This window comes from Bufo bufo, chromosome 11 (genome assembly GCF_905171765.1).
Source record: "Bufo bufo chromosome 11, aBufBuf1.1, whole genome shotgun sequence".
NCBI lineage: Eukaryota > Metazoa > Chordata > Amphibia > Anura > Bufonidae > Bufo > Bufo bufo.
The window spans coordinates 62013873-62028580 of record NC_053399.1 but is presented as its reverse complement, the minus strand read 5'-3'; the positions used below and the strand labels follow the sequence as shown (position 1 = coordinate 62028580).

General features: G+C 43.9%; 1 protein-coding gene across 1 annotated transcript in view; it reads left to right on the top strand.

The window, feature by feature from the left end:
• The window catches only part of PRKD1 (protein kinase D1), a 137653-nt gene that overhangs the window by 79473 nt on the left and 43472 nt on the right, over positions 1–14708 (top strand). The gene's annotated exons all lie outside the window — the stretch shown is intronic.

Here is a 14708-nt window from a genome sequence, read left to right as displayed (position 1 = left end):
AAAATAAATTAAAAAAAGTGGAGTCACTATTCACAGTGGTGCATGAAAGTTTGTGGACCCTTCTGAATTTTCTATACTTCTGCATAAATTTGTCCTTAAACTATTTTTCAGATTTTCACACAAAAGTATGTAAAAATAATCAAATCAAACCAATGAGTCATTAATGTTAAACTCAATAAAGAAACGTGTTTCTTGAGGAAAATGGTCCAATACCACATCTGTGAGTGGCAAAAGTATGTGAACCTTTAGGGTCAGCAGATAATGTGAAGGCGGGATAACAGGTGTGAGTGGGTGACCTGTTCTATTTAGAGAACAGGGATCTATCAAAGTCTGATCTCTCCACAATACATGTTTGTGAAAGTGTGCCATGGCTCGAACAAAGGAGATTCTGAGGACCTCGGAAGAGTTGTTGTTGCTCATGATGCTGGATTCCACCAAGCCACAGTCAGACAGATTGAAGGGCAGTTTACTAATGTCTTTATGAATTCTGAATTATACCAGCAAATTGTAAAGGAAAATGTCAGCACTGATGTCCGTGGATAATTCAGCAAGACAATGACCCTCAGCACAACATTTGTTCTACCAAAGAATAGGTAAAGAAGAATAAAGTTTTGGACTGGGGAAGGGAAAGTCCTGATCTTAATCCAATAGAAATGTTGTGGGAAGACCTGAAACGAGCAATTCATGGGAAGAAACCCACCAGCATAACCGAGTTGAAGCTGTTTTGTATGGATGAATGGGCTACAATTCCTCCAAGCTGATGTGCAGGACTAATCAACAATCACCAGAAACTTTTAGTTGCAGTTATTGCTGCACAAGGGGATCACACCAGATACAGACAGCAAAGGTTCACATACTTATGCCTCTCACAGATGTGATAATGAATAACTTTCCTTAATAAATAAATTACCAGGTCTATTATTTATTTAGTTTGGTTATCTTTATCTACTTTTTGGGCTTGTGTGAAAATCTGTTATAATTGTAGGTCAAATTTATGCAGATACATAGAAAATTCTGAAGGGTTCACAAACTTTCAAGCTCCATTGTGTACACATGTGGTAAAATTGCTGGCACTGTTGTCTTTTAGAAATGGTTTACCGGTAATACATTTGAAGTGTTACATTCATGCATGTATTCTTTAAGTACTAGATCAAATATTCTTTCTGGTGATATTCGCAGTATTTGCTTTTCATGGTTCTGAGACAGGCACCATTCTTTACTCTACACCCAAGAGTGCTTAAAGAGCTCAGTTCAGTCATTGCTGTGCCCCTGTTTATAATTTTTATAGATTTTCTAAGTACTGGTACAGTGCCAAGTGATTGGCGCAAGGCAAATGTGGTGCTCATATTCAAAAAAGGATCTGGGTCCTCCACAGGTAATTATAGACCAGTTAGTTTAACTTCTGTTGTGGGAAAAATGTTTGAAAGACTCTTAAGGGACTATATACAGGAGTATGTGACTATAAATAATATTACAAGTGATAACCAGCATGGGTTTACCAAGGACAGAAGTTGTCAGACTAACCTGATTTGTTTCTATGAGGAGGTGAGTAGTAGCCTGGACAGAGGGACGGCTGTGGATGTAGTGTTTCTGAATTTTGCAAAGGCTTTTGATATTGTCCCTCATAGACGTTTAATAAGTAAAGTAAGGTCTATAGGCTTGGAAAGTATAGTTTGTAATTGGATTGAAAACTGGCTGAAGGACCATGTCCAGAGAGTTGTGGTCAATGATTCCTAGTCAGAATGGTCCCAGGTTATAAGTGGTGTACCCCAAGGTTCAGTGCTGGGCCCTTTATTTTATTTATTAATGATATCGAGGACGAGATTAATAGCACCATTTCTATTTTTGCAGATGACACTAAGCTGTGTAGAACTGTACAGTCTATGAAAGATGTCCATAAACTACAAGCTGAGTGATTGGGCATCAACTTGGCTAATGAGGTTCAATGTGGACAAATGTAAAGTTATGCATCTTGGTAGAAATAATCTCTGTGCTTCATATATCCTAGGTGATGTAGCACTGGGAGAGTCACTTATAGAGAAGGATTTGGGTGTCCTTGTGGATTGTAGATTAAATGACAGTATACAATGTCAATCAGCTGCTTCTAAGGCCACCAGGATATTGTCATGCAATAACCGAGGCAGGGATGTAATATTACCACTTTACAAAACCGTTGGTGTGGCCTCATCTGGAATACGCAGTCCAGTTCTGGGCACCAGTACATAGAAAGTATGCACTGCAGCTAGAAAAAGTACAGAGGAGAGCGACTAAACTGATAAGGGGCATGGAGGGTCTTAGTTATGAAAAGATTAAAATAATTGAATTTATTTAGTCTTGAGAAGAGACGTCTAAGGGGGGACATGATTAACCTGTACAAATATATAAATGGGCCATACAAAAAATACGGCGAAAAGCTGTTCCATGTAAAATGTGCTCAAAAGACAAGGGGGCACTGCCTCCGACTGGAGAGGAAAAAGTTCAGTCTCCAGAAGCCTCAAAGCTTCTTTACTGTAAGAACTGTGAAGCTGTGGAATAGACTTCCTCAGGACGTGGTCACAGCAGAAACCGTGGACAGTTTGAAAAAGGGCTTGGATGAATTCTTAAAAGTAAATGACTTTAATGCTTATGAAAACATGTAGAAATCTGAGTCTCAATTCCCTTTGGGATTCTCATCCCCACCTATTCCCTGATGGACGTAAGTCTTTTTTCAACCGTATTAACTATGTAACTAGCAAGTAGGGATCGTGTGTATTTTGTGAATTCTTAAATAGAACCTGTCATATTGGGGTCTTACGCAGGACTATTTTGTCCAATATTTTTGATTGAATCTGTGATTGAGGCTCTGAATGGAGCCTTTTGACGCAGATGTGAACTCGGCCTAAGTCAGAAAATTCTGTTTTATAAACGCTATGGGCACCTTTGTGCTGCAGGCTGTGTAGTCTCTGCCATTAATTCTGGCGTGGGCAGCAGGGACTGAAGAGACCCGCCACAGGCTGTGCTGGTATAGTGCTGGGATCCTGGCATTCGGGTTACACACCGTGCGCTCCACTGCAGGGCCGCACGTCATACATACTCTGCATCTTCACAGCCGCCGCCTGTGCCATCTTACTACTCTCCTACACTGTGCCTGGGTGCTGACATCTTACTGCACCCACGAATGATGCCTCCAGGAAAGAAAAATATAGTTCATTTCTTCTATACACAGGACACCCCCTCTATACAGTGCACCACCTATACATATAGGACACTCCCTTTAAAAAAAAAAATAATAATAGAGAAAGATCAATAATGGTCCTTAAAATAAAAATTACTTTTTTTTTTTTTCCCTTGCAAAATCACCCAGCCTTAGTCTTCAGTAAATTTGCTGCTGCAGAGCCGATGTAATACCTTTACATAGCTGGCTGTCCTGCTGGATGTGACATGGATATGGCTCCAAATCGTTCCTGGCTGCTCTTGGCTCAGGGCTGTTGCGTTTAAAAGGGGATGTCTCATCAAGACCTACCCTGTCCATATGTCCTGTTAGGTTCTGTAGGAGAGGGCCTTTGGTTGCGGCAGATAAGCTGTCCTTCACCTGAATGGCTGCCATATAAAACTTTGTTGCTACTATAAATCCCTGGATGTAGCTTCACCCAACAGAATCATCTGCTTGTCACTGGTGCCGCTACTGGGACACGGGGTGATTAGCTGGTTGCCTCAGGTGCTGCATTTAGAAAGAGGTCGTTTCTGATGAGGTAACCCCTTTAATATGAACTTTTCATGTAGGTCCAATATTACAGAGCAAAATCGGGATCAATTAGAAGCTTCTGGTCCGCTGGTCGCATCCCAGTCTGTGTGAAAGCTGACAAGGGAAGAGTTGCTCCAGTACTAGGTCCTATGTGCCATCCTGCCGTGAGCAACATGTTTTGTAGCCAGTTTTTGAACATCTATTTCAGACATACAGTTTCCAGAAAGACTCCTTTCCTAGAAAATCTAACATGAAGCCTTGTATAAGCCTTCACATTGACACCCAGGGTTGTTTGACCAATGCAGAATTAGTCTGGAGTTTATGAATACTTTTGGGTGGCTTATACCATGAAGAATAGTTGTAATGGTTATAAAGACTAACAAGCCCAGTGTTGGTGAAGTGACATCACTTCTTGTCTGCTGGGACGGCTGGAGGTGCAACTAGAGGACTTGTAGCAGTAAGGACATCATTGATCTTGGGCTCCTTTCACACTCGCGCTTTGGCTTTCCGTTTGTGAGATCCGTTCAGGGCTCTCACAAGCGGTCCAAACGGATCAGTTTGCATTCTAATGCATTCTGAATGGAAAAGGATCCGCTCAGAATGCATCAGTTTACCTCAGTTCCGACTCCATTCCGCTTTGGAGGCGAACACTAAAACGCTGCTTACAGCGATTTGGTGTCCGTCTGACAAAACTGAGCAAAACGGATCCGTTCTGACACACAATGTAAGTCAATGGGGACGGATCCGTTTTCACTCACACAATCTGGCACAATAGAAAACTGATCCGTCCTCCATTGACTTTCAATGGTGTTCAAGATGGATCCGTCTTGGCAATGTTAAAGATAATTCAAACGGATCCGTTCTGAACGGATGCAGACGGTTGTATTATCTGAAGGGATCCGTCTGTGCAGATCCATGACGGATCCGCACCAAACGCGAGTGTGAAAGTAGCCTAACCTTGTGCTCGTCAGCTTGTCTTGTAGCCAGTGATATGAGCTGTGCAGAGCCCAAGAGGTTCTAGTCTTACTATTGGTACACAGCCATCAGATACTGTATTCTAGCTATTTGGTGATAAATATAGTTCTCCAGAATATTTTCCATAGTAAATAACTTGAGTTTCTTTGTTTTTCTAAGTAATGTCTTACAGGTGTTCCTCACTTGTATTTCTTATTTTCCATGAAAGCTTCCAACAACCAGCTTGCAAGATTGTGTGCTGCTAGTCCAGGGACACTGTACAGCCCCTTGTTCTGTCACTGGTGCTCGTCCTTTTACTAGTGGTGTCTCATGGGCTCAAGGAAATCCCGTTGGTTACGAAGGGACAAAATATTGTGGCAATTGTACGCTGAAAGCTCCTCCACCTTTTATTGACTCAAGCTCTGTCCATACATAAAGATTTCCTGTAAGGAAACACAGAATACCAGTTTAGAAGTAATACAATTATTGTGATGTGAAGACGTTTGACATATGCAGTTTGTGCGTACACCCATCGTAGCCTCGGACCTTTAATTAGCCAACTGAGGCCTAAGGAAGTCCTCCCAGGGGTGTCATACCGTTTTCATAAACTATTTAGGAAATACTTTTTTTTTTTTTAAAGAGGACCCTTCATGGTTTTTATTTATTCTAGATAAATACCTTTACTTGCGGGGTACTGATGCTGCCACCCTGCCTGTTTTTTTTGTTTTTTTAAATAACGCTCCTGCATCCGCTGTGCCTCTCCCCCCCCCCCCCCCCCCTCAGTATGCTAATACTGGGCATCGGTACAGGGAGGAGGAGACGCCAGGGTTTCTCAATGGGCGTCTCCCTGGCTGTGCCGTGATCCAATCACGGCCAGGAAGAAAAAAAAACTCACCTTCTTCCTGTGACGCTCTCCGCTGTGATTGGATCATGGCACAGCCAGGGAGACGCCCATTGAGAAACCCTGGCGTCTCCTCCTCCCTGTACCGATGCTCAGTATTAGCAGACTAAGCAGGAAAACTACAGGAGGGCACAGCGGGGCGCTGGAGCGATATTTGAAAAAAGCAGGCAGGGTGGCAGCATTGGGGGGGGGGGGGGTGGTACCCCGCAAGTAAAGGTATTTATCTAGAATAAATAAAGACCATGAAAGGTCCTCTTTAGGCCTAGGGCTACACGGTGATGCTGGTCGTGGCCAGGATCGCTGAGTAGCGGTGATCCCATAGAAATTAACTTGTGATGCAATTCGATTATTTTCTATGGGATCGCTGCTACACTGCGATCTGGCAGTGACTGCTTTTGTGTGACTAGTGTTGCATTGTAGCCCCCCAACCTAGCAGTATGGTCAATGTCTGTAGTGTAGCACTCTGTGACTATACACTTGCATGTGTTGGAGGTATACATTAGGGAAAGCTCATGATGCATACCTCTGATGTACTTCTGTGTTGTACTACAGCCTATGTGTTGCTGCTGCCTCATCCTAGACCATGTGATGTCACTGTACATCAGTCACATGACCTAATTGCAGCTCTGCCCCATTCAAGTCAATAGGGATGAGCCACAATACCGCTATACAATGTACGGCACTGTGCTTGGTAAGCGCCTGCCTCACTCACCAGAGTTCAAACAGCTGATGTGATATTGATGAGTCAATATTATTTACCATATAACCCCTTCAAACCCAGTAGTGTCTATAACCTAATGAAAGAGTAATTTTTTCCTGCTCCCCACCTCTCCATTCCTGTGCCTTGATTCCCATTAGGCCATCTTCTGGTCCCTGGCTTGTTTGTTTCAGGGCCAGGGTTTGGATCACGTACGCTGCTGCAGCCAATAATTGGCTTCAGCAGTGACGTGTGTACAAGCGGCGCGTGATCCTGCAGTGACGTGACCATTGGGGAGTTGTAGGTGAGTATTAATCTTTTTCATTAGATCATGCACACAAAACACCCTTTGAGTTAAAATAACCACAAACATACTGCATTCCTATATTTATAAGATAAATCACTTCTCATTTGCCAAAACGTAAAAAAAAAAATGGCCTTGTTGCACATAGCAACCAAACACAGTTTGGTTTAAGAATTAAAGCTGAACTCTGCCTGCATTGGGTGGCACGGGCAGTTTTTTATGCCGTTTTGATAAATGAGGTCCACTGTCTTTAGAGGGCCCTATACGAGGTGATCTCAGCTGTACCCCATCCATATACGACTGTATCCTCTGTAGAGAACCCCTATAAGGACAAGCAACAGTAACTATATGTAGACACATCAAAGAGGTCTGCTCCTCAGGACCACCATGTATTCCAATGAGCACGTTGGGCTGGTGTGCAAATGTGGATGGTAAATGGCTTGACTGGTGGTCCACTTTCTGGCCTTTGTGGCTGGCTTCTCGGCGGTACATAACGTTTAGAGTTTGTCAAGTGGAAGGAATGAAGTCAGCAGAGATGGAAATCCCAAGACACAATTTAAGTGTGATGGCCAAACAGGGTTATTACTTCCAGGAATAAATGTGAATCTTTAGGCACAAGATTGTAAAGCCACAAAGCGCTGAATTCTAGCTGGGTCATTCAGGGCATAGACTGAGTTACAGTGCCGTCGGCTGCGAGCAAAGAATGGGGTCAAAACACGTCCGGCTGCGTCCTGAACGAGGTCTGTGACATTGTGCCGTGACTTTCTGACTCTGCTAATTAAAGCCAAGTGGCTGGCGTTTAATTACTCTGCAGCTAAAGTTTATGCATACAGCCTGTAAAACCAAAGAATTTCACTGCCATCCAAGGGCACATTCTACTCCGCATTTTATTGATGTGTTTATATATAGCTGTGTGCTTAGCTTGTCTTCTCCATTGAGAAAATGCAGTATTTTCGCTGTTTTAGGTTAAAGGGGTTCTCTCACTTAAGTGGCATTTATCATGTAGAGAAAGTTAATACAGGCACTTACTAATGTATTATTATCCATATTGCTTCCTTTGCTGGCTGGATTCATTTTTGTATCACACTGCTCGTTTCCATGGTTACAGACCACCCTGCAATCCATCAGTGGTGGTCGTTCTTGCACTAACTATACGACTTTAACTGATATATGTTCCAATCCGGATGTACTATATACTATATATATGATGTGATATGATGTAATACGTCTACCAATTAAAAAGCATTAATTGATTCTGGTGTGCCACGAATTTCTACTTACTGAAGTGAGACAACCCCTTTAACTCATGTCCACGTATGTAAATGCCGTTAGGTCTACCAAGTGTAGCCGCTGTCGTAAACAGTGGCACGATTGCTCGAAACAAAGTCGGACTTGTAAAGTCTCTGGTCATACTGATGCACGTTAACTACGGTCACTTGGAGATGTCCTTACAGTGAAGCTCCATCATGAAGAATTCACTTATTTATGACCTTGAGTCCCTTATGTTTAAGGGTACTTTCACACTTGCGGCAGGACGGATCCGAGTCTAAAATGATGCTTTAAGGTGGTCATACTGTAAAATTTCACCGTGCCGCCGGACCGCTGCTCTGTCCCCATTGACTATAATGGGGACGGGGGCGGAGCTCCGGCGCAGTTCAGCCGTTCGCGGTGAGAGGCCGCCGGACTAAAAAGTCGGACATGCAGGACTTTTAGTCCGGCGGCCTTTCGCTGTGCTGCGCCGGAGCTCCGCCCCCGTCCCCATTATAGTCAATGGGGACGGAGCAGCGGGTGAACAGTCTGTCGGATCCGTCCTGCCGCAAGTGTGAAAGTAGCCTTGGAAGAGGTTTTGCAGGTATTTTGTGCCACCCTCCAGGTGATGCTTGCAATGACGTCAACACTGTGAGCTGTTCCCATAATACAGATGCCATAAAGTCCACTTGTATTCTGTTAATGGCACGCAGAAGGGAGCACTGCTGCTTTCTCCTTTTTTCCCTGAATTGCTTCCAGTCGTAGACTGGATTTGGTGCCGTGATCAGTGATGAATTCTGGAGCCCCTTGAAACATAGAAACATAGAATGTGCAGGCAGATAAGAACCATTTGGCCCATCTAGTCTGCCCAATATACTGAATACTATGGATAGCCCCCGGCCCTATCTTATATGAAGGATGGCCTTATGCCTATCCCATGCATGCTTAAACCCCTTCACTGTATTTGCAGCTACCACTTCTGCAGGAAGGCTATTCCATGCATCCACTACTCTCTCAGTAAAGTAATACTTCCTTATATTACTTTTAAACCTTTGCCCCTCTAATTTAAAACTGTGTCCTCTTGTGGTAGTTTTTCTTCTTTTAAATATTCTCTCTTCCTTTACCGAGTTGATTCCCTTTATGTATTTAAAAGTTTCTATCATATCCCCTCTGTCTCTTTCTTCCAAGCTATACATATTAAGGTCCTTTAACCTTTCCTGGTAAGTTTTATCCTGCAATCCATGTACTAGTTTAGTAGCTCTTCTCTGAACTCTCTCTAGAGTATCTATATCCTTCTGGAGATATGGCCTCCAGTACTGCGCACAATACTCCAAGTGAGGTCTCACCAGTGTTCTGTACAGCGGCATAAGCACTTCACTCTTTCTACTGCTTATACCTCTCCCTATACATCCAAGCATTCTGCTGGCATTTCGTGCTGCTCTATTACATTGTCTTCCCACCTTTAAGTCTTCTGAAATAATTACTCCTAAATCCCTTTCCTCAGATACTGAGGTCAGGACTGTGTCAAATATTCTATATTCTGCCCTTGGGTTTTTACGCCCCAGGTGCATTATCTTGCACTTATCCACATTAAATTTCAGTTTCCAGAGTTCTGACCATTCTTCTAGTTTTCCTAAATCCTTTTCCATTTGGCGTTTCCCTCCAGGAACATCAACCCTGTCTCCATTGTCTTGTCTTTGTTGTGTTTTGTTCCCCTTTTCTTTTCTTTTTTTTTTTACAGTATGACCACCTTAAAGCATAATTTTAGACTCTTGGATAAAGTATATTATATAAAGATTAGCTAGCTTTGTGACTACATTGTGTTACTTACTGTATGTTGCACTAATCCTGACTTACAGCCAGAGCTACAATCACAATTCTGCTCCTCATTGAGTAGTAGCTTGCTTTCACATCCTAAATATTTTAGCTTTTTTTAAGTTGCCTCTTCCCTGTCACTCTGTGGCGGAGGGGTTCTGTACACATCACTTCTTGGAGACTAAGGGTGAATTCACACACAGCAGTCAAAAACGCCACTAACGTGGTTGTAGTTATTGGCCGCATGGTTCCGCAGGTAAACAGTATGGGGAAGATTTATCAGAACTGCTGTAAAGGAAACCTTTTATTTTTCACTGCTCCTTTGGAAAATGAAAGGTGGGACCTGATTGGTTGCTATGGGCAACTAAGCCAGTTCTACTTTACACCAGTTTTGATAAACCTCACGGCTGCTCCTGTGGACCTTACTTTCTTCAGGAAGTGGAGTACAGCTCCTTCCCCATAGACCAGGCATACAGCTATCCTGCCCCATCTAGGCCTCCACCAGTACAATAGTGCCGTCATCTAATCAGAGTGACCGTGCTTACCCTCCCCCATACTATACAGCAAAGCCAAGATATGTCTGCTCCAGAGGCCAGTGTGAGAATAATAGGACACATATAGGGACCACCCAACTGTGTCTGATGACAGATGTAGAAGGAAATGAAGATTAGACGTCTGATTTTCAGTACATTTTATTTATTATTACTTTTATCGGGTTAAAGTTATTCCAGCGATCATTGTTTTTTTTCTTAATTCAAAGGAATGGTACCAACAATTTTGTCCCCTCATCATCTCAGTAGGGAGGTCACTGGAAAAGAACTATTCCCATGTGAACATTTATGGGTTTTCTATAGGAGATGCTTCAGTGTCTGATAGGTACAAGTCCACCCTGTGGGACTCCATTCTATAACCAGAAGGGAGCCCATTCATATACTCCCGTGAATTGAGAGGTGGCCGCACACGTTTTTCTCCGTTCACTTCTCTGGAACTTCTGAAAGTAGACAAGCGGCCGTTTTGGCGGCTCGGATGCGGACCCATTCATTTCAATGGGGCCGCAAAAGATGCGGACAGCACTCCATGTGCTGACCGCATCCGTGGCTCCGTTCCGCGGCCCCGTTAAAAAAATATAATATGTCCTATTCTTGTCCGTGCTTTGCCGACAAGAATAGGCATTTATATTCCCGGCGAAGGCAACACGGGCGGCTTCCATTTTTGCGGATCCACTGTTTGCAGACCGCAAAAACCCGCACAGCCGTGTGCATGAGGCCTTAGTCAGCTTTTTTTGGAGGTTCTATAGAAGTGAATGCCTGCCACTCCTCAGTTCCCACTGGTGTGAGACTGGGACCCATTCTGTAGATAAGAGTGGGGACCTGTTGGAAACCATATAGCATCCTGCTGATGTGCCATAAATGTCCAGCTGGACCAACCCCTTTAACTGACCAGGTTCCGATCTCTATGAATGTCAATTGACACTAGACTTGAGATGGCCATACACATACTTTCACACTCTCGTTTTGTGCAGATCCTTCTTGTATCTGCACAGACAGATCCGTTTGCATTATTCATTCAAAAAAAGTCTGTCAAAACGGATCCGTCTTGACTTACATTGAAAGTCAATGTGGGACGGATCAGTTTTTAATTGCACCATATTGTGGCAGTGAAAAATGGATCCGTCCCCATTGACTTACATTGCAAGTCTAGACAGATCCGTTAGGCTCCGCATCGTCAGACGGTCACCAAAACGCTGCAAGCTGCGTTTTAGTGACCGTCTAAAAAGCACAACGGAGGCCAAACTGATGCATTCTGAACAGATCCTTATCCATTCAGAATGCATTGGGGCTGAACTGATCCGTTTTGGGCCTCTTGTGAGAGCCCTGAAACGGATCTCACAAGCGGACCCAGAAACGCCAGTGTGAAAGTAGCCTTAGACAGAAGTTGGTTGATGGATGAATAGCAGGTAAACACCTGGTGAGCGTTCATTTCTCAGACACATACACCTTTTATTCCATATTGGCCATACTGTTCATTGAAAAAAAAGAAAAAATTGGGAAAGAAAGATTTTTTGTGCGACTATTGGAAGAAAATATTAAATACGGCTGACTTATTTTCAGATAATAATGGGCTGTCATCGGTCGGCTAAACTAACCGATTGTTTTTAACTTTCACCCGACGCACACTTGTTTTGGTTGAAACCGTAGTTTTGTTCACCTTTTAGTCTGTGTATAGCCACCTTAAAGGGATCCCATTCGTCCGGACATGTAAAGGAAAGATGACTTGCCTGCTTCCTCACCCGGCCCCCGCTTCTCCTCCTCCAGGCCTGCAATGCTGCGCTGGGCCATCCATGTAGTCATCCTGTTTGACATCACCACAGCCAACCGCTGGCTGCAACGGATACCAGATCCCCTTGGTCATGTGACCGTTTGTCATGAAGTAAGGTCACTGCCATGGCCAGCGATTGGCGGTGGGAAATCAGACATTGACATCAAGCGAGCTCAGCGGAACATCACAGAAGAAGGAGCAGCAAGTCATATATCCTCTACAGGTCCAGGTGACTGGGGGGGTGTTCCTGCACAGCCCCTTTAAGAATCATATCTACTTGTCATTTAATCCTGGGTCAAGGTCACATAGATTAACAGTATAGTCAGCAGTATCTGCCATCATTTTCTTTAGGTACTGACAGGGCTCCATTGTTATCCTGATCCATCCTCATCTTGATAACCCCTTTAACAGTGAGTTAGAATAATCTGAAGTCTAAAAGATCCCCCTTCCCGATGCCCGGGCCCCTCATATACCTGCTCCCCGGCACCCACGTCACTCCGGATCCCTGTACGGCCTCTGCTACATCTCCGTAGCAGCTATCATATAATGAATATTGCATTAGTTAATATATCCAGTATTTGCAGAGTGCTGTTGCATTGTGTTTGGCTTTGTATTTTGAGCCATGGCGACGCATACCTATCCGGTTACTTTACAGGTTGTGCTGACTAACTTTGGCTTTTGTTCCTGTGTTATGCTTTTGGAGGTGTGGCTGCCTCCATTTTTAATTTCCGCTCTCAACAAACCAGTCTTTCCCACAGGCTAATTTTACCTAGTGCAGTGTATAGCTGTAGCCTGCTCTCCCTGTAGTGGTACCATCTAGTGTAGGGTCCATTCTACTATTTCCGGAAGAGTAAAAATACTCCTCTTACCATATTTGTGGAGTATTTTTACCCGAGGAGGAGTACGAAAGTTTCAGTAATCCAGATACATAATACGTAGTCTTACACTTGTCCACATCTGCGTTGGAGGCTCCATTTGGGGCCTTTGTTGCAGATTCTGTCAAAAAGTGTGGACAAAAAAGCTGTGCTTGCATTTCTTTTGTCTGGTAAAAAGACAGGATTCCCAACGGAAATTGAACAGACTCATCACCTGTCTGTTAGGCTGGGTTCACACTTTTGTCACACATTTAACAGACACCAAAAAACGTGTACGTTAACGGATGCCTCAGACAGATGGCATACTGTGGCATCCGTCACTATAGGGTTCCATTGGCCCTTGCAGGATGGAAAAACGTGGTACAGTACACCTTCCGATCCTGCAGAGTCCTGGAAACAAGTAATGGAATTTTATGGTGACGGATGCCACAGTATGACATCTGTCTGAGGCATTGATTAATGTATATGTTTTTTGTGTCCGTTAAATGTATGACAGAAACCCAGCCTTATGTGACCGATCCAGCACTTACATTATTTTCATTGTTATGCTCATCTAACACAGCAGAACAACAGAAATAAATAGCGGGAGATGTGAACGCAGCCTAAGAGGTGGGTATGCAGGGGGACCATTACTAACCTAAATGATATGAGGCAATTATAGCCAAGTGATAAAGTCCAGTCCGATATAGTGGCGTCTGCCCGGGAGCTAGCCTCTCCTCCTTACAGCTCCCGCCAGCTTCCCCTGCTGCAGGACACGATCGCTTGGCAGCCTGCCCCAATCAACCAATAACAAAGCTCCTGCGCACATGAATGACAGGGTACACCTTAGGCTCCAGTCACACGTCCGTATAATGGGTCCGCAAATTGCGGAATGGATGCGCAGAGCACACTATGTGCTCTCCACATCTGCATTTCCGGAGCGCGGCTCTGATCTTCCGGTCCGTGTCTCTGGAAGAAAATAGAACATGTCCTATTCTTGTCCGCGGACAAGAATAGGCAGTTCTATGGGGGTGCCTGCCGGGTGTATTGCGGATCCGCAATGCACTACTGACTTCTGAATGGACCTTTAGACTGTTTTCAGAGAGTAAAATGGCCTGAACAGGCGTTATTGCGACCTCTGATGGGCACAAATTATTTTGATTTTAATATATTTGCTAGGTGCCTCATATTCATTAGTATAGTGAATATAGCATTATTTCATATAATGTGTTTTCAGAGTGCTGTTGCATAGCGTTTGTCTTTGTATTTTCAACCATGGCATCGCACACGTGTGCATTTATTTAGTTAGTTCTAAATTTATTTAGTTAGTTCTAAATTAATATTACATGTACGAAGCTGGGAGCCGTGACTGAAGGACCAGCGGCGTACAGGTCTGATTAGGCGGGTGCATGAGCTGCACCCGCCTGATCAGCGAGAGGGGCATGGCTGTCGCTGACAGCCGAGCCCCTCCTGTATATACCGGCATCAGTGCACACACTGTTGCCGATGTACTAACCCCTTGTATGCCGCAGTCAAAGCTGACCGCGGCATGCATCCGGTTTGCGCAGGGTATGGGCTCCCTTTTCGTCCGCATCGGCTGGGAAGGCAGCCCAATGTCTTATACAGGCAATAGGGGCTTGTCTTCTGTGAAAGCCTGTGAGACCCAGCCCCCTGGATCCTGCATTACAATACACTTGTATTGTAATGCATTGTATGCCCCCCAAAGTTGAAGTCCCACAGTGGAATAAAAGGAAAAGTGTTTTTCATTATAAAAAAAAAAAGTTTCAGGTTAAAAACAAATACCCCGTCCCCATAATAAGCAAATATAAAACTGATCTATAAAACTATCACATGATCTACCACTTCAGGTGAATGCCGTAAAATATTTTTTC